At 40.6% G+C, this 24,455-nt stretch overlaps 1 protein-coding gene across 14 annotated transcripts in view; it reads right to left on the bottom strand.

Moving 5' to 3' along the window:
• Positions 1–24,455, bottom strand: part of LRRC3B (leucine rich repeat containing 3B) — a 91,264-nt gene that overhangs the window by 41,627 nt on the left and 25,182 nt on the right. For 2 of the 14 annotated variants that reach the window (XR_014299706.1, XR_014299707.1), the window contains one exon: positions 17,998–18,072. The exons of the other annotated variants lie outside the window; for them this stretch is intronic. The gene's annotated coding sequence lies outside the window, so the exon portion shown is untranslated. Of the gene's footprint in view, positions 1–17,997; positions 18,073–24,455 lie in introns of those variants that run through there. 14 annotated transcript variants of the gene reach the window in all.

Genomic DNA, 24,455 nt, shown 5'->3' with positions numbered 1-24,455 from the left:
CTAAATTCAGTAGTGCTTTTGAATGAATTTCCATTTATTAATCTCAATGAAGAGCATCTTCGAATGTTTACCCAATGGTTGTACATGTGTGTGTGACATATTAATTTGTTCAATCTACAGACAATGTTTGATAAACATTGATAAACGGATTTGAGGACCCTTATGAGTAATTTGTGTCTCCCCTGGATTCCTCAGCTGCCAGATGGGAACTACTAAACCCTTTCTCTTCTACTAAAGACTCCATGGACTAAAAATAGACTTTTAGAAGGCATTCCAGCATGTTATCTTGCAAAAATTTGCAGTCTATCTGCATTGAAAAAGAGCCAGAGTATCATACACTAAAATGGTAGCAGTATTCATCGCTGGCTATGATAGTTTAGGGAGGTTTATTTGTTTTTCTGTATTTTCCAAATTTGCAACAGCAATTATTTACCCCTTTTGTAGTAAAAACAAACAACAAAAAAGCCAAGGAAAACTTAACAGAAGGTCCCCATGCTATGATATTAGAAGACCCTAGCCATCCTCTGTAAACTTTAAAACCTGCATTTTGGGGACATTTGAGTGGCTCAGTTGGCTAAGAAACTGCCTTCAGCTCAGGTCATGATCATGGAGTCTGGGGATCGAGTCCTGTGTCTGGCTCCCTGCTCAGGGGGAGTTTGCTTCTCCTTCTGACCCTCCTTTTCTCATGCTCTCTCTCTTCTCTTTCTCAAACAAATAAATAAAATCTTAAAAAAAAAAAAAACAAAAACAAAAACAAAAAAACACCCAGATTCTTGGAAAATGTCCCTAATAGCCAGTCCTGCAAAGCAATGTGGGAAACTATGAGAATGTAAATGTGCATTTTACTACCACAACATATCCCACAAAAACTGAGTCTCTGGCAAGAACAACTGCATCTTCAGCACAAAAATAATCCTGTTGTGCTTCTGCTTACATCCTTCAATGGCTCCCACATTGACCTGGAGGAAAATTTCAAAGTTCTCAGAACTTTCTGACCCTGCCCCCCTAACCTCTCTAGCTTAATGCCTAACCACTCTGTTGAGTAACCAAATTTGGCTCAGTCATCGTCTTCCAGAGCCATCTTGCTTGCTACTTCTTGAAAGAGTTTAGTCATTTCCCAGAGCACATACTCTGAACGAAGCCTCTCCAATTCATTAATGGAGGGAAAAAGACAGCTCCACTATTCTATTCATTCCTAAATGAGATTACCAAGACAGCAAATCCATTTTCTTTAGGATTTAACCACAATCCAGATACATTCTCATCATCTAGTAATTTGAAAAATACAAATCCAAAAGACTGTTTGCATAAAAATTAATGATAGGTTCAATGTTAAGTCTGAAAACTCAACCATTATGGTGTGCTGAAAATTGTTAGTAACCCAGTGATCTGTGTCTACATATGTGGGAGGGATGGTACATCATTGCCAAGTGTGGTGTTGGCCACTATTTATTTCCCAATTTCCAGTGTCACTTTCTTCTTTGATAAGAGATATTCAGTTTGTGCTAGATACATGACGCCCTACAATATAGGTCATATACCCAGTCTCCTTTGTAGTTAAGGAGTATTCAAGTGACTAAGTTTTGGTCAAGGAAATATAAAGAGGAAGCATTCTGTTGTACTTCCATAAATCTTCTTGTAAGGGAGAAGGCACACTCTTTTCTTGCTCCATCCGTTTGCATGTAATGTGGATGTGATGAACAGAGTTTTACCAGTCCTTCTAGACCAGAAGAATGGGACCACACTCTAGGGATGACAGAATAGTGAGCTAAAGGAAGCCTATGTAACCCTGAGTGGATAATTTCTATTCCTCTGATTCTAGTTCTAAATTATCTACTCTGAATTGCTTCTAGGTGAGAGAAAAAAATAAATGTTTGCCTTCTTTAAGTCTTTATACTTACTAGTCATTTTTTTCCACATCTCTGCCTTTATAGCCCTACCTAATATTAAAGGATATATGAAGCTTTGTATGACAATAAGACATTTTAGCAGAATGAAGAATTACAACTCTTAATAAACTTACTAATGCACTACATTCAGTTAGTGAATAGTAAAGTGTTAGTGATCCTTAAGTATTCACTTAGAAGGTTAGCATCCTCATCAAATCTTCCAGGAGCTGAAAGGCCAGGAGATTGGGTATACTGGTCTAAATGAAAGTATGTTTCTTCTTTCTCAAAAAGGGGCCATTAGTAACAGTGAAAAAAATCACAAAGAGAGCATTCCTAGAATTTAAGGAGCCCAGGCATTTCTACAAAACAGTGCATTCTTAGTTTTTAATGTTGTTGCTGGCAGAAGTTATTACTGATACCTTTCTTTTCAAACCAAATCTCTTTGATGAAAATGTTACAGTTGATAAACTTCCATTAAAAAATAGCAATCTCAACTAACACCAAAGAAATACAAACTATTATAAGAACATACTATGAGCAACTCTACGCCAATAAATTTGACAATCTGGAAGAAATGGATGCATTCCTAGAAACATATAAACGACCACAACTGAACCAGGAAGAAATAGAAAGCCTGAACAGACCCATAACCAGTAAGGAGATTAAAACAGTCATTAAAAATCTCCAAACAAACAAAAGCCCAGGGCCAGACGGCTTCCCGGGGGAATTCTACCAAACATTTAAAGAAGAACTAATTCCTATTCTCCTGAAACTGTTCCAAAAAATAGAAATGGAAGGAAAACTTCCAAACTCATTTTATGAGGCCAGCATCACCTTGATCCCAAAACCAGACAACGATCCCACCAAAAAAGAGAGCTATAGACCGATATCCTTGATGAACACAGATGCGAAAATACTCAACAAAATACTAGCCAATAGGATTCAACAGTACATTAAAAAGATTATTCACCACGACCAAGTGGGATTTATTCCAGGGCTGCAAGGTTGGTTCAACATCTGCAAATCAGTCAATGTGATACAACACATCAATAAAAGAAAGAACAAGAACCATATGATAATCTCAATAGATGCTGAAAAAGCATTTGACAAAGTACAGCATCCCTTCCTGATCAAAACTCTTCAAAGTGTAGGGATAGAGGGCACATACCTCAATATCATCAAAGCCGTCTATGAAAAACCCACCGCAAATATCATTCTTAATGGAGAAAAACTGAAAGCTTTTCCGCTAAGGTCAGGAACACGGCAGGGATGTCCATTATCACCACTGCTATTCAACATAGTACTTGAGTTCCTAGCCTCAGCAATCAGACAACAAAAGGAAATTAAAGGCATCCAAATCGGCAAAGAAGAAGTCAAATTATCACTCTTCGCAGATGATATGATACTATATGTGGAAAACCCAAAAGACTCCACTCCAAAACTGCTAGAACTTATACAGGAATTCAGTAAAGTGTCAGGATATAAAATCAATGCACAGAAATCAGTTGCATTTCTCTACACCAACAGCAAGACAGAAGAAAGAGAAATTAAGGAGTCCATCCCATTTACAATTGCACCCAAAACCATAAGATACCTAGGAATAAACCTAACCAAAGAGGAACAGAATCTATACTAAGAAAACTATAAAGAACTCATGAAAGAAATTGAGGAAGACACAAAGAAATGGAAAAATGTTCCATGCTCCTGGATTGGAAGAATAAATATTGTGAAAATGTCTATGCTACCTAAAGCAATCTACACATTTAATGCAATTCCTATCAAAGTACCATCCATCTTTTTCAAAGAAATGGAACAAATAATGCTAAAATTTATATGGAACCAGAAAAGACCTCGAATAGCCAAAGGGATATTGAAAAAGAAAGCCAACGTTGGTGGCATCACAATTCCGGACTTCAAGCTCTATTACAAAGCTGTCATCATCAAGACAGCATGGTACTGGCACAAAAACAGACACATAGATCAATGGAACAGAATAGAGAGCCCAGAAATAGACCCTCAAATCTATGGTCAACTCATCTTCGACAAAGCAGGAAAGAATGTCCAATGGAAAAAAGACAGCCTCTTCAATAAATGGTGCTGGGAAAATTGGACAGCCACATGCAGAAAAATGAAATTGGACCATTTCCTTACACCACACACAAAAATAGACTCAAAATGGATGAAGGACCTCAATGTGAGAAAGGAATCCATCAAAATCCTTGAGGAGAACATGGGCAGCAACCTCTTCGACCTCTGCCGCAGCAACATCTTCCTAGGAACAACGCCAAAGGCAAGGGAAGCAAGGGCAAAAATGAACTATTGGGATTTCATCAAGATCAAAAGCTTTTGCACAGCAAAGGAAACAGTTAACAAAATCAAAAGACAACTGACAGAATGGGAGAAAATATTTGCAAACGACATATCAGATAAAGGACTAGTGTCCAGAATCTATAAAGAACTTAGCAAACTCAACACCCAAAGAACACATAATCCAATCAAGAAATGGGCAGAGGACATGAACAGACATTTCTGCAAAGAAGACATCCAGATGGCCAACAGATACATGAAAAAGTGCTCCATATCACTGGACATCAGGGAAATACAAATCAAAACCACAATGAGATATCACCTCACACCAGTCAGAATGGCTAAAATCAACAAGTCAGGAAATGACAGATGCTGGCGAGGATGCGGAGAAAGGGGAACCCTCCTACACTGTTGGTGGGAATGCAAGCTGGTGCAGCCACTCTGGAAAACAGCATGGAGGTTCCTCAAAATGTTGAAAATAGAACTGCCCTATGACCCAGCAATTGCACTATTGGGTATTTACCCTAAAGATACAAACGTAGTGATCCAAAGGGGCACATGCACCCGAATGTTTATAGCAGCAATGTCCACAATAGCCAAACTATGGAAAGAACCTAGATGTCCATCAACAGATGAATGGATCAAGAAGATGTGGTATATATATATACAATGGAATACTATGCAGCCATCAAAAGAAATGAAATCTTGCCATTTGCGACAACATGGAGGGAACTAGAGCGTATCATGCTTAGCGAAATAAGTCAAGCAGAGAAAGACAACTATCATATGGTCTCCCTGATATGAGGAAGTGGTGATGCAATATGGGGGCTTAAGTGGGTAGGAGAAGAATAAATGAAACAAGATGGGATTGGGAGGGAGACAAACCATAAGGGACTCTTAATCTCACAAAACAAACTGAGGGTTGCTGGGGGGAGGGGGTTTGGGAGAAGGGGGTGGGATTATGGACATTGGGGAGGGTATGTGCTTTGGTGAGTGCTGTGAAGTGTATAAACCTGGTAATTCACAGACCTGTACCCCTGGGGATAAAAATATATGTTTATAAAAAATAAAAAATTAAAAAAAAATAGCAATCTCAATTTTACAAAATACCTCACTAGTACTCTTCAAAACTGTCAAGATCATGAAAAATAAGGAAGGACTGAGAAACTGTCATGGACCAGAGAAACTGATAAGTGTAGTGTGGATCTTGAATTGGATCCTTGAAAAGAAAAGCACTGTGGTGACATCCAACTCAAGTCCAGAGCTTGGTTGATAGTGATGCACCAAATACTGGAGCTTTCATTGTGACATACAGGAACTCTCTGTTCTACCTTTACTTTTTTGTTCATCTAAAATCATTCTAAATTTTAAAATTTTACTTTAAAAATGGCAATATCTATTGTTCAATAGTCTGGTAGATTGGTTGTAATAATTGGTATAAAACCATGGATTTACAGAAGGGATCCAATAAGTAGGCATATCCTTCCTTCCAAGGAAACCCTTGAAATCCCATCAACCCTTTCATTATAGACAAATTATTTGATATGTACCTCATCTCTCTAGGCATACCTGAAAAATTATTCTCTTATCATAAACTTACATAAATTTGAAAATGGTTTTTTTGATCATTTTCTTCACCGTCAATTACCTATTTGTCATCAGCTTTTCCTTTTATATTTCTTTCTTCCCTAAAGGCTTTTTTCTTCGTAGCCTTTCTAAGTTTTACACATATGAGTAAATTTAAGAGTCAAGTCACACGAAGTGCTCTCACAAAGACATCCAACAATAAGCTTTATAAGGGCAAATGCCTCCTTCTCCATGGTTCTCCCCCTCCTCTCTCTCCCTGAGATTTTACACAGAGTAGGTTCTCAGTATGTCTCTGTTAAATTGATTTAAATTAATAAACAAAGAGTATAGTGAAAGGACCATTTCATGCTTCCTGAGTGATTTATTACCTTTGCAAAGATTCCAGCATGATGTCAGATTTAATTACAACACTAAACTTTTAGCTCTCTTATATTTATTTCAAAACAATAAGTTAGGCAAATTTTCCAGTACATCATGAGCTACTCCTGTGAAAATCAGATGCCTCTGGGAGCTCCATGAACTCTTTCAAATAACCAGGATAAAAACAGTGAAGGAAATCCTCTTTTAGTAAACTAGTATCATGCCTAAGGTCCCCAAATTCCCACAATTGCCAAGATTCCACTTATTTCCAAAGAGCATCTGACAAGTCAACAAAGTAATTTCTTTTTTTCTCTTTTTTTTTTTTTTTTTTTTTAATTCTAGGTCCTTTCTTGCTGATTTAGCCTATTTTAGTGTCTGGTTACTCATTTCTTACACTATACTTTTTTTCTACCACTGTATTTTTAGTTTGTTGCCTCAACTCTCTTCTAGATTACTACACTCTACTCTTTTCTGATTAGATAATACTTTGAAGTTTGTCTTGGTAAATTATAATAAAAAAGAACACACAAAGAAGTCAGCTGGAAAGGCATGTTAACAAGACAATGTCCAACAGTGCTTCCAGAAAATACTTTTAGCAGATGTTAATGAGGAGGATAAGAGAACCAAAGATGATATGAAGAAATAGTTTAGGAAGTGTGATCTTCAATTACAGCCAAGTGAAATTTGACTTAGAACTGAAATACTCATGTTCGCCAGTCCCTCAAATTGGGTTCTGGCTTTGGAGTAGAAATGGGGCCAGCAACACTCTGCTCTGGGCAGCTCAAATCGTCTTCGGTGTAAGTCAGGGCCCAGTCGCTGGAAGCAGATGTTGCTGATGCTCTATCCATATTCCCTTGGATCCCTTGATGGTTCTGGTGTGTTTTCATTCCTGGCAGCCTGTACTCATGACTTTATTGTAGGAGGACCCTCAGGGCTGCTATAACTCACTTTGCATCAATCAGTGCTTCTCAAAGTATGAAGTGCAAATCAGGAGCATCAGAATCACTTGAGAACTTGTTCAAACTGCAAGTTCTTAAGCCCAACTGCAGATCCACTGTGGGGAGGGCTTAGCAATCTGTATTTTAATAAGACTTCTAGATGATTCCAACCTGTGTGCAGTTTTGAGCTCCATGGATCTACCTGTATATATTGAAAGCCAAATGGCTGGGAGTTTATATTTTTGGGGAGAGGCAATCTTTGGCCAATGTTGGTAGATATGAGTGTATCCAACACCCCACGTGCCCCACCCTGGTGGAGACAAATCGAAGTTCAGTTCCCTGCAGAACTGATTCAAAATTACCCTCTGTGAGACTCTCCTGATAGCACTCCCATATTGGCTTCCTTCCTTTTACTTCCCTGCCTCACTGCCCTACTCCTTTACTAGCTTTTTCCTAGGACCGGTTTGTAATAAATCATTTTCACATGAGTCTTCATCTCAGAGTCTGATTCTAGAGATCTATACAAAAATATGTCTTGTAGTGAAAAAACACTTCAACTTCATTGGTTATAGCTTGGTGGTCCGGCATGACATTGTCATTGTTACTAGACTCCGGGCACTGTCCTAGAAGTTGGGGATAACAAGAAGAATAAAGTCCTTTCTGCCTTCAGAGAATGTAGGCCTACTGATAGTAGTGGTGGGAAGCAGACACATGGATGGATATCATCAATATATCAAAACTGAAATTCAAGAGTGCTAGGAAAACCCCAAATTCCTGAAAGAGACAATAGGCCAAGCTTGCTGCTGAAGTGTGGGTGAGGACTTGTGAATCTAGATATGCAAAGTGAACAAAATATTCTACCACAAGCCATGGACCAAAACATGAAAATGAGCAACAGAGAAAAAAAAGCATGTGATTTGGTGTTCATGTAGTGTCAAGTTCAAATTGGAAAGGGCCAGGTGATGAAGCTGAAAAAAATGGGAAAGTCCTGAAGCACAAGTAGACTTCCATGCCCTGCAAAGTAGTATTGCCTTTTTCTGTAGATGGTAGGTATCTGCTGGTAACTTTTAAGCATGAGAGTAACTTGTTCAGAAGTGCATAGAAAGATCCTCCTGGCTGAATTAGGAGGAGCTATTCCATCATCAGGAGACCAAGTCAAAGACTCTAGAGATAGATAGTCCAAGCAAGATGTACCACGGTCCTGAGCTAGAAGTGAATATGTAACCCAAGAAATATTTAAGGGGGGAAATTGGCAGGATTTTGACTGCATAAATGTTGTGTTGAATGATGGGGGGGGGCGGGACGAGGAGGCAAGGACAAATCCAAGTTTCTGGTTTAAGTGATGCAATTAACTTCAAGTCATAATCATTTCCATTTTGTGAGTTCAGAGTGAGGACTAAACAATCATGCTGAGAACTGCTCCCCTACCTTGGAAAAGCAAGATACAACAATATTTTAAATCAACACAGTTGACGGAAGACTTCATCAGCGTCGACAGACACAAGGCAACTCTGATTAGCACAGATACAGAATTGCCTAATCAACAAAAACACCAGGCACAATTAATACACAAGCCCTTTCAGTTAAATGCAATTTAGGCATGATTACTTAAATGGAAAGTTTATGAAATTACCCAGGATTTTTTAAGTAATTAATAAAATTCTAAGTCTGAAGAAAATTAGATGTAGAGCAAAAGTTTCTAGAGAACCAACAGTCAAATTAAGATGTACGTGTGTGTGTTGGGGCGTGGGAAGCAAAAACATAATCAATGTGAGCCGCCAACAAGGTAACCTGCAAAATGAAATCCTGCAAATTACTACTTGGACAGAAACAAACACAACACCTAACACTGGTACATAAATATTCCCATTACATGTGCCCCTTTTCTCAAAGCCAGAACTTGCTGCCCGCAAAAGGAAGGAGATGGTAGAACTGACTTGAGGCCAGTGTACCTGGGAGGGCCTACTGAGTAACCCAGTATAGCTCCATCCTTTTGCACATGATTCATCAGGAGCAAAATGATGGAATGGCCAAGCCAGCACAAGAACCCAGCTCCCCTTCTGCCCAAGTGTTGGGGCTCTTAGAAAGGCCCCCTGGGTAATACAGATGCACAGATTCACACCTCTCCTTCCTCTCTGCTCCCTTTGACTTCAACTCCATGGTATGCACAATAAGAGAAATAGCAATAAGAAACACCACCTTCAGGCTTCCGTAGAAATAATGGAGATGTCAGCTTCATCATCCCCTCAATCAACCTTAGAAAAGGCTTCCTTTAAAGAAGCAGTCGAGTTTGGCAAGAGTGAGAGGCAGTGGTGGGAATCAAGGGCTGTCCTTAACACCAAAGTAGCTGCATTTTTCCAAGAAATTCGTAAAGACTCCAAACCCAATTTGAATAAAGCAAAGGCATCTGTCTGTCTAAAGATACAAGCAGAAACCTATCAGCGTGGACAGTGCCACAGCTATAGCAGAGCTGAGAAGCTACATAGCACAGAGATTTCCGAGGGGGTGCTGGGGTAGAGCAGAGGAGAGAAAAAATTAAGGAGTGAGAGGAGGCCCTTTCAGAGGACACAGCAGTAGAAACTATTTATTACTCAGTACTAATGCATTCAATAACTCAATGACGGCTGTGCTGGTACCATGTGGATCAGATGAGTATCAGTCCTAGCAAACAAGAACAGTTTTCTTTCTTCCTTCCTTTTCTTCCTTTCTTTCTTTTCTTTTCTTTTCTTTTTTTTATTTGACAGAGATCACAAGCAGGCAGAGGCAGGCAGAGAAAGAGGAGGAAACAGGCTCCCCGCTGAGCAGAGAGCCTGATGCGGGGCTTGATCCCAGGACCCCGGGACCATGACCTGAGCTGAAGGCAGAGGCTTTAACCCACTGAGCCACCCAGGTGCCCCACAGGAACAGTTTTCTTGTATTAAACTCTCTAAATTCCAAAATGTGGAGCACAGGTAGGGCATACCAGAGAATTTAAGGACAGTAATTAATTAAACTGACTATAATGATCAAGGGGGGGAAGATAAGGCAGGCTAGCTTTAATAGCTAGAAGAAATTACTTCAATAATGTTAACTCAAGAGAAGGAAAAAGAAGAGGTTTGGCTAGAAGATCTGAAATTCATATTTCTGTAAAGAGTTAATATACCTGGTTTTCTGGGACTTGTAACAGAATGCTAGGGTGATAGGTCAATGGCAGCAGCACTCAGAAGAGCATCAGGATCCTCAGATATTTACTAAAGGTTTCTGAGGGGTCACAGAGATCACAACCTGTAACCCGGAGAACACGGCTATCTGAGCAAGATGAGTAACCTCTCTACATTCCAGACCTTTCTGCACTTTCCTGACTTTCTAGCCTTAAAAGACACAGAAATGTCAGAGACTGACTTTGGGCTTTGATCTTGAGCTGGAGGAATCTAAGACCATCAGGAAATACAGTGTAGGACATTGATGGCCGCTGAATCAACCAAGTTCCAGCTCTCATGACTTGACAGATCTGGCCTATGCAGGATGCGCATGACTATTGTCACAAACACTGAAGGGTCAGTATGACAGCGAAGAACTGGGAAAGCATAAGTGTTTTACTCTATGAAGGCGGCTGGACAATCAACAGCATGTCCATTCAGTGCGATGTATACGGCCATTAAGATAATCTTTGTAAAGACACTGTAATTTTTTAATATACATAATGAAAAAGGAGGATATAAAATTACCTGTACAGTATGATGGCAACTAACAACAACAAAACACCTACAGTCATAAAAACCACCAAAACATTAATAATATCTGGGTGTGGCATTCCTTCACTCTCCTATTTATTAGTATTTTCCCAACTTACTTTAAATAAGCATGTATTAACATAATGAATTAAAAACAATAATGTGTCTTGGATGAAATACACATACTTACATGGATTCTATAGGTAGTAAATGTGGTCTCTGGAGATGAATACCTTTTGGCTTCAAATTAGAAGTCATGATACTTTGTATTCTCTTCTTAGACTTTCCCTTAAACAAAGGCCAATATTCATGTGTGTGTGTGTGCATGTGCATGTGTGTGTGTTGGGTAGTGAGGGGGCTTCTTTTAAAAATGCACATATTTCTGGGGTGGCATCTCCATGGACTGGTTTGAAAAGGCACTCATGATTCATTCAGGGTGTTTCTGAGATTCTTCAAAAGTCTAAGACGAATCATGGCAGCTATTAGGGTCCCACATGGATTACTAGCAAGCCAAAGATAATATTATCTCAAAATTGACTTTTACCTTGATAAGTTTTATTATTTTTTATAAGAAATACATGGTAATCCACACAACACGTTGGCATAGCATCACTGAGGTGGAAAATATTTTCACTCCATGTAAGGGTGAGGCCGAGGCTTGGGCAAGATAAGTAATTCTCTCAGGGCCATGCAATTAAGAAAGGAAAAAAAGCAGGATCTGAACTGTGTGCTCTCTGACATCAAGGTCTGTGTCTTTGACCATGTCCTGTACTGCCTGCATTTTTGGACAGGAGGAATATATACCTAGATACCTTGGAAGTCAGTAGTCCTCACAGACCAAATTTCTCTGTCAATGTTTGCTCTAGACCAATACCAGAGAAGTCAAGCCATTTTCAGGAACACCCAGACACAGATTAACTAGTGCAGTTTCTTATACTGGCCACTTCAGATACCTAAATGAACCCTATCGTAGAAGCTACAGGTAAAAGAAAATGAAGATATCATTGTCTGATGGCTCTCTTTTGATTAAATCAGCTTTAAAATGTCACCTCCTTGCACACATAAAATTCACTCCATCCTTGTTCTGTTTCAAATTTGCTAATTTATTTAAGAGAACTAATCATATCTAACTCTAACATCTACTCTGAAAGACTTAACATGACTTGCTGCCCAAAAGGAAACATATTCTGATCTAAAACAATTAAATGGAATAGAATAATATTCTGGTTTAAAATTCACTTGCTTAACTTCCGTGGCTTTCTGACCTAAAAAAAAAAAAAAAAAAAAAAAGAAAGGAAAAGAAAATTAATTTTTAATTATAATTTTTATAACTTAATAATCAGGAGGCACCTCCACCACGCTCATCCAGGAACCAGAGACATAGATATCCTGATCCCAGCAACACAAGCAAAGCCCCTGTGATCTCGATTCTCAAGTCCACTGAATTCTTGGGTGGAGGAGGGATATAGTAATGCAATTATGAGGGGAGCCCTACATTATCTCTTAACAAAATTCAGAGGGAGAAAAAATGTGTGCAGCTGTAACGCTAAAACTCTAAGTGACGGCTTTTGCAGAATGAGAACTATGCTGGCACGAGACAAGGCAACATGAAAAATCATGGACTAAATCTGAGTGCAAAAATCTATGGTGAAATGGATTTCATCACAAAACACCTTTCCAAAGGAAGAGCTAAATTCTAGAGGCCTTGGAGAATCACTGCAATCCAGATGGGATGACACTTCAAAGAAGAACCTACAGAGAAAAATATTTCACAAAATAGGAATGAATGAAAGCAGCTTATGGGGTTTCTATTGGGTTTTGGCCTCTGCAAAATAATCTATTTTCAGAAAACCTAAAGAAACTAAGTCCAAAAAGACTTCTCTTTGTTGTTTTCTGTTTAAGTGTCCAGGTAAAACTAGTTCTTCCTGAGGAAGCAGCAAAAATACAAAAAGAAAGACTCGGGAAACACAAGTTGGGTCTTTACACAATAGTGTTTAAAATCTACCAATGGTAATTCGAATGTGTCCATCTAATCTTTGAACTGTCTGTATGGTCGTGTAGGATCTGCACAATTTTGATGTATTATCTTATTTCAACTTCCTAGCAATCCTGGGAGGTTGCAGGACCTCATTAGACCCATTTCATGGATGATGGAAATGACACAGAGAGAACAAAGGGCTTACTCAACGGCTAACTGCAAATGGCAGAATCTGAACTTAAACACCCATGTCCTTGCCGTACGTGAGCCCAGGACAAGCATGATGAGTTTGCTCGGCAGCCAGCCTGCTCAGATTTAAAATCTGAGCTCTTCTGAACTGGAGACTGTACCTCATCTCTCTGTGACTCAGTTACTTTACCTATAAAGTGGAGACAAGGACAGGGCTGTCGTGAGGATAAAGTGATTCAATATGTCCAAAGTGCCTGGTGCCCAGTAAGTCCTATCATTAACTACGTACAGATATTTGGTTCCATCTCCCCTTTTAAACATAAAAATGTTTTTGTGAAATTATGTCCCCAATATTTATATCTGGCTATGTCCAAACTCCCAAAGTACTATGTATGCAACATCATTATCAAGTTAGCATCTGATCCCAAGCCAGATTCTCAATGCTCTGTGATCCCGATATACCCCTGTTCTTATAGTTCACCATCCCTTCTGTTGGGTAATTGGTTGTAGTCATGCTTATAGTACCACTCAGATGGAATGGGCTCCGTTACCTTCCCATTCACTGACAGTGTAGACATAATCTTAGAGCAAGAGCTGCCTGAATTATGCCAACTCATCCAGACCCAGAAGAGGCACTTTGCAGAATACTGTAGATTAAAAATAAATAAATAAAAGGTCCCCTTTCCTCCTGATCACAGTTTTTATCTACTGTCACAAGTGCAACCTAGTTATTACTCTTTATTGCAGAGACCATATCATCTGAAAATATTTTCTATAAAGAATGAGGCCTTGCAGAACCTACCAGTTTGGTCATCTTAATCACACTGAATTTCAACTCCCAGAAACTAAGCGTTGGAAACAAAATATTCCTTGGAGAGCTCGTTGTCACTTGCTATTTCTGATGAATGAATAGTCATTATTCTCTTTAAATTTTAGTATATTCAGAGGAAATAGCTATACTGTATGAGCTAATGAAATGTGCTACATGAACAACATACTTTTGAAAAAGCTGAAGCTTAGAGTTTGCTTTTAGAATTATCATAACTTCATTTGCCAGAGGTTTAAGATACAGATAATGATAGTTGTAGGCATTAAGTATTAATGAGGTGTTATGTGATGTTCCTAGCTTGCAGCCAGTCAGTGAAAATGCTCAATAAATATGTATTCCTTCCCCTTCACTGCTTGCCACCCCTCCACACACACTCAAAGGCCTGGTAAGAATGGTCTCAGCTGCATCAACTCCTCCCTCCTCCTCAAAGTGTGGTGGCTGGACCAGTAGCAGCTCTGGGGAGCTTGTTAGAAATGCCAATGGCCCCACTTCACAGAACTTGGATCAGACTCTGCATTTTTAAAATGATTCCAGGTGATTCCCATGCACATGAAAGTTTGAGAGGCCCAGGGCGACAACTCTATGGGACATTTATTTGCAATTTTCTCCTTTACTGGAGGGACCATTGAAGGAATGACACCTACTGGCTGTCTAGTGGGCAGGTAAAGTCAAGATTAGGCCAAATTTGATAGTCAGAACTAGGATCCACGTCGGCAACCATTCTAGAACTAAAGACAGCCAGTCTCTCCCTGATTTGCCCTACTGTCTCTTGTTATTTACTTATGAAAGCTTGAAAAAGCAGATGCGGCCTCACCTGCCACCACTCAGAACCATAAAAGAGTGAGTCATCCCGTCTCCACCATTTGAAGAGCTGCATTGCTCCTCGATTCAAGCTGGGTGAGCCCAGGAATGAATGAAAGGCTCAGGTCAATCAGCCCTCTGTGAAACCGGGCTTAGAAAGCAAATTCTAATGTCATGGGCTCCTTGGACAGAATTAAGAAGTGTCTAGAGATGGGGTGCCTGGGTGGCTCAGCCATTAAGCAATTTGCCTTCGGCTCAGGTCATGATCTCAGGGTCCTGGGATCGAGCCCCGCATCAGGCTCCCTGCTCAGCGGGGAGCCTGCTTCTCCCTCTCCCCCTGCTTGTGTTCCCTCTCTCATTGTGTGTCTGTCATACAAATAAAATCTTAAAAAAAAAAAAAAGTGTCTAGAGATTCCAACAACAGCAAAAGAAGAAGAAGAAATAAAGACAGAAAAAAAAAAAAAAAAGAGGAGGAGGAAAATAACTTACTGAATCCATCTAGTTGTGGCAATACTCAATGCAGAAAAGAAAGTCCGAATCTGTTTAATTGACTGATACTGTCAATTCCGAAAAACGAGTTAGCGAATAAGAAAGTTGGAATGGGATCCCTGAGGATAAATTACTCTCAAAGAGAGAAATGGGAGCGGCAAGAACACACGTTATATCTCAGGGGAGTCAGTCACTACCATTGTACCAGCCCTCTGGTCACTCTGTTTTGGGCCAGAAAATGTGTTTTAAAATTGAATGTAATTCAGGAAGCACCAATTGGGCTGTGATTATGTACGTGGATGGTGGGAATTTCAGCCATGGAGGTGATTCCTTCTGTTCCCTCAGGAGCTCACGGTGTGCATTGACGGCAAGCATCTATTACAATCTTTGGGGGGAAAAAAACAATATTTTCATGCATCAATACCCTACTTCAGTCAGCGGGGAAAGGGCAAAGCATGGAGTTTGGGGTTCAGAAAGCACTCGCCAGGTAATGGGACCCCTAAGGAGAAGTCCCCGATGATACAAAAAATGAAATATTAAATGCTTTAATTATCTCCTTGACATTTAAGTCTTTTTCAATCCCTTTCACATAAGCTACTGATCTGTGCATGTTCTGGAAGCCTACAAAGAAGGTAAGGAGGTGCTTTTCCTCCTAACTGAAGAGAAAAAGCTCTGCAGCTCAGAGCCTTCAAATGAGTGAGTCATGCTTCCATAGCTTGGAACTGGCAAAAGAAAAAGAATGTGAACTTGGATTCTGTTAACTCAATTCTGTTAACTCAATCTAGGTCTTTGTCTACTAGCCCATGCTAAGTACTAAGTTGCATACAAAGCATATCCACATAACTTACCTCGCTCTAATTTTGATCTTTAGTTACCCTGTGGAGAAAGCAACAGGGGTGATTGATTCTGATTTTCAGATGGGAAACTTGTCCAGTGGCTCTCAGTAATGGGTCACCAGGACTGAAAACCCAGTCTTTGGGTTCCCCGACTGGGGAGCTTTCTCCTCTACTTGCTTGATGTGAGTATTCTCGGCAATTTATTTCCTCCTCTTCTTGGAAACCTGGGTTGACTATATTCCACAGCTTTCCCCATAATGAGGGGTAGCCATTTGACTGAATTCCGGCCAGTGGAATGGGTATGCAAAGAATACGTGCCCCTCATAAAGCTCGGCCTACACAAGTATCCCATGCACACTCCTCTAAACCTCTTTGCTCCTGGCTGGCTGGAAGGGTGAACCGTAGCAAACACAGAAGCCATGTGTTGGTGGTAATAGAGCCATAGTCGCCTGAGGTCCCTGAACAACTCCTGGTGGCAAGTTACCTTTCCCTCCCACCTTCCCTGGACAACATGTGATTAAGAAATAAAAGTTGGGTTGTGTTGAGTCATGACATGTTTAGGCCAATTTGTTCAAATGGTGAGATTATCATGGCTATGATACACAACAAGCCTCTCTGGATGTCAGCTCATTTGGGGCAGCAGCAGCAGCAGCAGCAGCAATGTGAGTATTGCTCTGTTTCACAGGGACGATCAAATCCTCCCCTGAAGTGACTGTTCAGAGTGCTCATAAATCACAGAACCAAAATAACGTGGGGAGATGGGCACCCAGGCACAGCCATTGGGAGGCAGTGTAGAGAAGCAGAGGAGAGTAACTCCAAGAGCAGTCCTTAGTCTCGGGCTCACTCTGTCATTCATTAGCTGTGCAAGCTCTGGCTGGTCCCTCGGTTTCTGAGTCTTGGTTTCCTCATCTATAAAATGCTGATAATATGCAACAATGATGGGATGGTGAATTTTAAGCCATGTCACAATTTAAGTTAATGCTTGGCATAGACCCTGGCCCAAACAGGAAGCCCAGTAACTAGTAGTCATCATGAACATTTTGCGCATGCACTGTTGGGCTTCTCTGTCCCCACAACACAACTAGAATTGCAGCTGAAGGTAACATGGGTAATTAGTAATAAAAAGGCAGAGATATGGGCTCTGCTTCATTTGGTATTCTCAAGAGGACACAGCTACAAAGGACAGTTAAAACCATTAAAAGATACAGGTAGCTGCTGTTGATGCAAACAGGGCATATGAGTTAGTGAAATGAACCCAAGTATATTTGTCTCCAGAACTACTGGGTTTTACTCATAATCCTAGGTCAACCTGTCAAGTAAATCTATTTATCAGCAGAATGCCTTAGTCATGCAATTGTAGCAGGCTCTAGATTGGATTCTACTAATAGTCTTCATAAACAAAGCAGCATGTAGCTCAAGATAAGGACATTATTATGCCTCTCAAAGGCTTTAAGAGAACTCCAGAGGGTTAGCAAGAATTACAATTCCTTCTCCATTGGTCACTGGCTTTAAAGATAGGGTCATAATGTTTGCTCTATGACTACAGGCTTATTTCTCTCATTACTTTCTCTGCCTAGTAATCTTGAAACTACTTTGGAAAGTTTCCATTTACCGTAATGTTTAGTGAATATAAAACATAGACACACAGACACTAGATGGGTAGCACAGGGCTACCATTACTTCAACCCTGATCGACCCTTCGCAAAAATAAAATGTGCCCGTATAAAACTACAGCCATGCAGTAAGTGATTTTCAAGTTCCATTGCATTCCAAATTCTCATTATTCTCTTATTTGGTACTGCATTTTAAAAATGACAATCGTGGGGTGCCTGAGTGGCTCAGTCAATTAAGTGGCTGGCTCTTGGTTTCGGTTCAGGTCGTATCTCAGGGTTGTGGGACTGAGCCCCTCCTGGGGCTCTGTGATTAGCAGGGAGTCTGCATGAGGATTGTCTCTCTCCCTCTCTCTCTCTTTCCTTCTTTCCCTCCCCCCACTCATGTGCGCACTCTCTCTCTCTAAAATAAATAAATCTATAAAAAAATGACAATCACTAAATCCAAATGTATCTAGTTATACTATACGTTATCGGTTAGGTTCATTCACACTGACAGCAAGTACATTCTTCTTGGGATTGTCAAACCATCGGGAGTTGCCTTTCCTGCCCGCAGAATAAAACGGAATGATTAGATCTCAAGGAATCCTCAAAGATTTGTTGTTGTCATTTTTACCATGTTTCTCAGCCACATCCCTTGTAGGAATTTGTGCATTCAAACTGACACATGGCCGGCTGTGAGAGAATGCTTTGGGGCAACACTGACAAAATGCCCACTGCCCCAGAGCAGAGCCAACAAGGGCCACTGGCCAAAGACTGGATGCTTCTGCTTCTGAGTGGTCTCATTTCTATCCCCTCTTCTCCAGACTCATGGCCACCGCCGGGCCTGGTGCTGTTCTGTCTTTAACACCTCTACCAAATCTTCCCTCTTCACCGAAAGTCCAGGCCTCAAAGTCAGAATCATCAGCAGGTGAAAGTAACTAACAAGAAATGACTTTGTTTTATTTCTATAGTATTGGATCCTGAGGTTAAACTTCTATTTATGAGAAGTACTACTCGTTTTCCATAAGGGAGTTGTGTAAGTATTGATAGAGACACATATGGACATATATTCTTTATAGATATATTTAAGTAAAAAATAAGTCCATTTAGGGCACCTGGGTGGCTCAGTTGGTTAAGTGTGTACCTTTGGTTCAGGTCATGATCCCAGGTCCTGGGATCAAGACCCTCATGGGGCTCTCTGTTCATCGGGGAGCCTGCTTCTCCCTCTGCCCCTCCTCCATGCTTCTGTGCTCTTTCTCTCTTTTACACTCTTTCTTCCAAATAAATAAAACCTATGAAAAAATAAGTCCATTTAAAGAAATATATTATGAAATTATATTCAAAAATCATGAAGATATAAGCTAATGACTGACTAAAGTTAGGAAATGAATGGCAACATGAGCCTCCCAATGTGATGGAGGGTCGTGGTTTCTGCTTTCCTGTGGGCACTTGGTGCCCACCAGTGCTCTGTTCATTAAAAAAACAGTAGAATAAAACATCTGCAAAGAGGAGTTGGAGAGGCTGCTGGGAGCCTCTGCTTTCTGTTTAACATACACAATTGGCAGTTTTAGGAAGCAGCCTTTTGGAGATAAGTGAGTCCTGAAGTGTAAGCTCTCATTTCTTTTTCAGCAGAACCACAGTGGCTGGAAGGCAAGCCACACCTGCCCAGGGCTCACATTTGCCCAGGCTCACCTGCCACCACATGGCCTCCGTGGCCACAGTGGCTGTAGCCCCTCTTCAAGGGCAGGGCAGGTATCCTGCAAGAAATGGCAGCTGTAGGGCACCTGGTTGGCTCAGTTGTTAAGCATCTGCCTTTGGCTCAGGTTGTGATCCCAGGATCCTGAAATCGAGTCCTGCATCAGGCTCCCTGCTCGGTGGGGGGTCTGTTTCTCCCTCTCCCACTTCCCCTGCTTGTGTTCTCTTTCTCATTATGTCTCTCTTTGTTGAATAAATAAATTAAATGTTGAAAAAAAAAAAGGGAAATGGCAGCTGCTTTGTCCAAGGAAAATGTGCTTTTTTCCATTCAATAATGTGCATTATTAAATGTGGAGCAAATTTTTTTAAAAAGATTTTATTTATCTATTTGACAGACAGAGATCACAAGTAGGCAGAGAGGCAGGCAGAGAGAGAGGAGGAAGCTGGGTCCCCACGGAGCAGAGAGCCCGACGCGGGGCTCGATCCCACGACCCCGGGATCATGACCGGACCCGAAGGCAGAGGCTTTAACCCACTGAGCCACCCAGGTGCCCTGGAGCAATTTTTTTTAAGAGGTCAAAAATAATAGGTTTGGTGGTGATGGTTGTTTTCTTTTCTCTCTAAAATGGTTCCCTGGACAGCAAGGCAGTGCACATACCACTCATTCAGCCAAGTTGCAAATGACAACTTCAGGTCTACTACCCCTGTATTCCTCACTCTCCTGCTAGAGTCTTGGTTCCTGTCCTGGGACCCCACTCTCATCAGGAAGAAACTGGGCTCACAGGCAAATACTTAGGGGACAAGGCACCCAACAGGACTCTGTGAAAGAAAAGAGTTTTCTTCTCTCTTTTACCATAGCCGAGGGGAGGTTAAAAATATAACAAAATGGTCCCATTTATCAACAAAAATTAGTTCTGCCAGCCAGAGGAGGACTTGTGAACCAAATGCCACTTCACAACGGTTTAAGAAACATATGACCTGGATAATCACCTCAATTCTGTCTCCCATAAAATGGGGTTCTTTTATGTGACCCGAACATCAAAGGGATATTATTGTAAGAAACATTTAGATGATATCTTTAAAATGCTTGTAGTTCTCAGCGGGGGGAAATGGTATCTGGGGGGAGACTATAAAATAAAGCATCCAAAAAAATGAATGAAAACAAAGACTTGTCTGCAATGGTTACCTTTACCTAGGAAACTACATCTAAGATTTCATCCACCTGGTAGCCAAGCCCCTTTACAGCATATAATGACCCTGGGTGATATTATCTCCTGCTATTTATTCCACGAACGCCTCCAGGCCACAGCGAAAAAAACAAACAGAGCAACAACAACAACAATAATCTTTGCACCTTCCCACTACAGGCTTTCTCATCTCTGTATTTGCCTACCCTGGTCCTGCTCTCTGGAACATCGTCCTTTTTCCCTGCTGGGGACGTCTTTGCTCTTTCATTTTCCTCTGAAGTACTTCCAGAGGATATCCACATTTCTCGGCAGCATTTATTATACTAATCTTATTGTATAGCTGTGTATCAGAACCACCTGGCAGAGAAACTACTGATGGCTTAGCCCTAGCCTTAGCAATTCCGATTTAACGTGTGCAGAGTGTAGGTGGAACTTAGAGGATTTTAGAACCTCTCCAGAAGTTTCTGGCATATAGTGAAGTTTGAGAACCACTGATATACATACTGACAGTCTTCTCCAGGCCTCTGCTATTGGACCGTGAGCTTCTTATGTTTGCCCACCTTGGTACAGAAGGATGACAAGCCTCCTTTTCAACATTCTGAACGGATCTGGCCTAGACTAAAAACCTACGCTGGTCTCGTTCCAGAACCTCTACATTTCTGACGGATTTTCGGTCTGATCCTATGATACTATTGTGCAGATTACTGGAAACAGACCACCAGGAGTAGGAAGGCATCGCAATTCAGCCAGGCTGTGGACTGCTTCTGCATTTAGGAAATGTATCATACAGGTTCTTAATTAGACATGGAAAAAATAGCCATCTGGTGCCACCAAGTATGGACACTGCAAACTTTTTCTCCGATATCCACATGATATAATTTGCCTTTTAATGAACTAAATGCCACCCAGGAGATGAACTGTTGTTTTCAATATGGTGGCTTTCAGTATGGCCGCTCCTAACTATTTCATGACACGCACCTGGCTATAGTCTGTTCTCAAAAACAAACAGCTCAGAGTGGGTTATATTATAATTCATAGTAAAATCTAACACCTGGCTCAGAGCAGTAATCAAATAAATGATTTAATGGTCTAAAACACTCAGCACGATCAACAGCTCTCAAAATCTCTGCTAGACCTCAGGTTATCTTACTGTTGTTTAAAGGACACTGTCAGCTTTCTTCTCTGTGAGTTCTTCTTCCTGACAGTTTACATGTTTTGTTTTATACTCCATCTCTCTCATCTTCCCAGAGGCTTAAATCAGTGAGAAATGGCATGTCAGCTTCTCCTAAAACATTACTAATGACAGGCCAATTTCTGCAACATCTGAACTTACATGTATATCCAAGCCCATCTTTAAGAATATTTCAAATCAGTCTTTCCACTGTCTTTGTTACTCTGCCTGAAGAAAAATGACAGGAATTCTAGATTTCATGGAGAAATTGCCCAGATATAGGCTGTGGCTAACAGAAGTTGGCTGAACTGAGTATCAGGGAGGTGCAAGTCATTTTCCTTTCATTAATTCTCAATATCTTCTTCCTAGCTCATTTTTCCCTTCCCCACCTATATTTATTTATTTTTTTAATACACTCTGTTAAGCATTTTTGTTCTCTCTTCCTTAGTCTATTCCCTGACATCTCGTTCTTTTTTTTTTTTTTTTAATCTCACAAGCTCAGCCTCTGGTTTTGAGGTGATCTCTCTCTATGTGTGAATCTGTGGGAATGCTCTCATCCCTTCACGTCCTCCTTGACCCTGGCCATGTCCTGCTCGAGTGGCAATGGAAACAGCAACCCTCTCCAGAAGCCGATTCCAGTACATTCCAGATACAGGCTTATGCCAAAATAAAATTGTGCATAAAGAGGGACAAAAACTGGGAAGGGAAAAAAACCAGAAAAAAAGCCTGAAAATACTGTTTGGCATGGTGAAATTTCAGGAGATGCTTTGTTTACTTCCCTAGTGTTGTGGTAACTTTGTCATGGCAGTATTTTATAGTAGAAATTTGAAGTTTCAAATAAAAAAGTATGCACTTTTTAAAAAGTTGACTTTAAGTCTTTAAAATGTCCATGAGTTGTTTAAAAAAAAATAAAAAGTGGGGTCGGGGAGTGGGTAATTCAAAGAATGAGACAGAAAATAGTGAGTATCTTTGTGGAGGCATTCTTAGTATGTGGATGTAGAAAACTCGCCCATCCTCCTTGTGCACACTTGACTCCATGAACTAACGCGTTTCTACATCTTCCTTCCCCCAAGGACCATCTCTTTCATTCTCAAGGGCTTTGCGCTGACGCTCTTCTCTGAACCCTCTGAAACCCTGCATTTAATTCCCCAGCTCTTCTGTGCGACTCCTTCTGCTTCTGTCTTCCACCCTGCTTCACAGCTGTGCGGTGACATCTAACACTTCCCGGCAGCATGTGCTGGAAGGAGCAGGTGCCAAAGCCGTGGCGTCTGTGAGAAACGGAGAGGACCCCGTGAAGGGTCGGCCTCTGCCTCACCGGGCCCAGCTGTCCTTCTTCCCTGGCTCCAGGGACAAGGCAGGTCCAGATAGTCACACTGGTATTATCATTTTCTCACCTATTAAACTGCCTTTTTTTTTTTTTAAAGAATTCATTGAACTAATACATATTGAAGGTCCTAACCATAGTAACTTTTCAACAAATGTTAATTTTTATTATATACCCCCTTCTGAGTTAGGCCTCTACGCTGAACCAACGGGTAGAAAATTGGGGGGCAATTTTTCATTGAGAGCAAGTCTGGGCAAAAAGGCACTTCTGTAACCCGTCTGAAGGTCTGCTCATTCTCCCCACTCAGATGAGCTCCAGAGAGAAGAAAATAAATGAAAGGTCTCTGTGGGGTGTATGATGACACTTTGTTCATTCATTCACTTAACAAATATTTACTGAGCATTGACTATATGTCAGACTATCTTCGTGATGGCTAGGATACAGCACTGTTAAAGCAAATTTCCTGGCCCCATGGAGATTGAGAGTAACAGAGAAGACAAATACTAAACAAGTGAGTTAACACACACACACACACATAAATATAATATGCTCACATATAATATGTCAGGGGATGATGAGTGCTATGGAGAAAAACAATCTGGGGTAAGCTGATAGAGAGTGGGGGCAGGGGAGTGACTGCTCATTGTAGATGCTTGCTCAGAGGAATCTTATCTAATAAGATGATATTGAGTAGAACCTTCTCTGGGGACCTCCTAGGAAATTGTTCTTCAGTAAAACAAACACATGTGACACATAAGAATTCACAGTATATATGACTCTGGGACTATACCATTCTTATCATACCCCTTCTCTACATGAAAAATTATTTTCAATGATAATTATGAATTGGGACAAATATATTTGTGTCATGTAAATATGTATTAAAATAGGCACGGACCAAACAAAACCAAGTACTCTGAAGTATCCAAATGTTACCAACAAACCAACAAACAAAAACCATAAGTGCTCACAGAGGATGAAAGAATTATGGTAACTCCTTATGATCATTGTTCTCTACTTCTAATTCTGAATCTATTATTTAAATGTGGAATACATGATACCATAGGGGCTGGGGACACAAGTCTGTCTGAAGCAAGGGAAGGATCCCAGATCTGTTAAGTTCTTTTTATTAAGTGGACCCCTGAGGCCATGTGTGCTAGTCAGCATATTGGGACTTCTCCAAATGAACATCCATGTATAATTCAGCATTTATTAGATAATAATAATAATATGCTAATTTGAAGTTTACATATATTACTAACATTTAACAGTAACCATAGCAACACATATTTTGGGGAAGAAAGAGTGTTTTATCACTGACGTTGTTTAGACGTGCTAGTGTTTGGTGATAATAATAAGCAGAACTCAGTGGCTTTTATGACAGTTTCAAATCCTCTGTGCACCTGCTTAATGCCTGTCCCCAGGGTATGTTACTTTCCCTGTCCCACCCTGGACACACCACGGATGGGATGAGCTGTGTAATCCCTCTCTCCTCACTTCCAGATCTAAGTGTGACTCTGCCTTCAAAATATGTTTCACACACTCCTTCATGGATGCCTTATAGGCTCTGG

The sequence above is a fragment of the Mustela nivalis genome (genome assembly GCF_964662115.1).
Source record: "Mustela nivalis genome assembly, chromosome: 1".
Lineage (NCBI taxonomy): Eukaryota > Metazoa > Chordata > Mammalia > Carnivora > Mustelidae > Mustela > Mustela nivalis.
The sequence above is the reverse complement of the archived record's forward strand: the minus strand, read 5'-3'. Positions and strand labels throughout refer to the sequence as shown.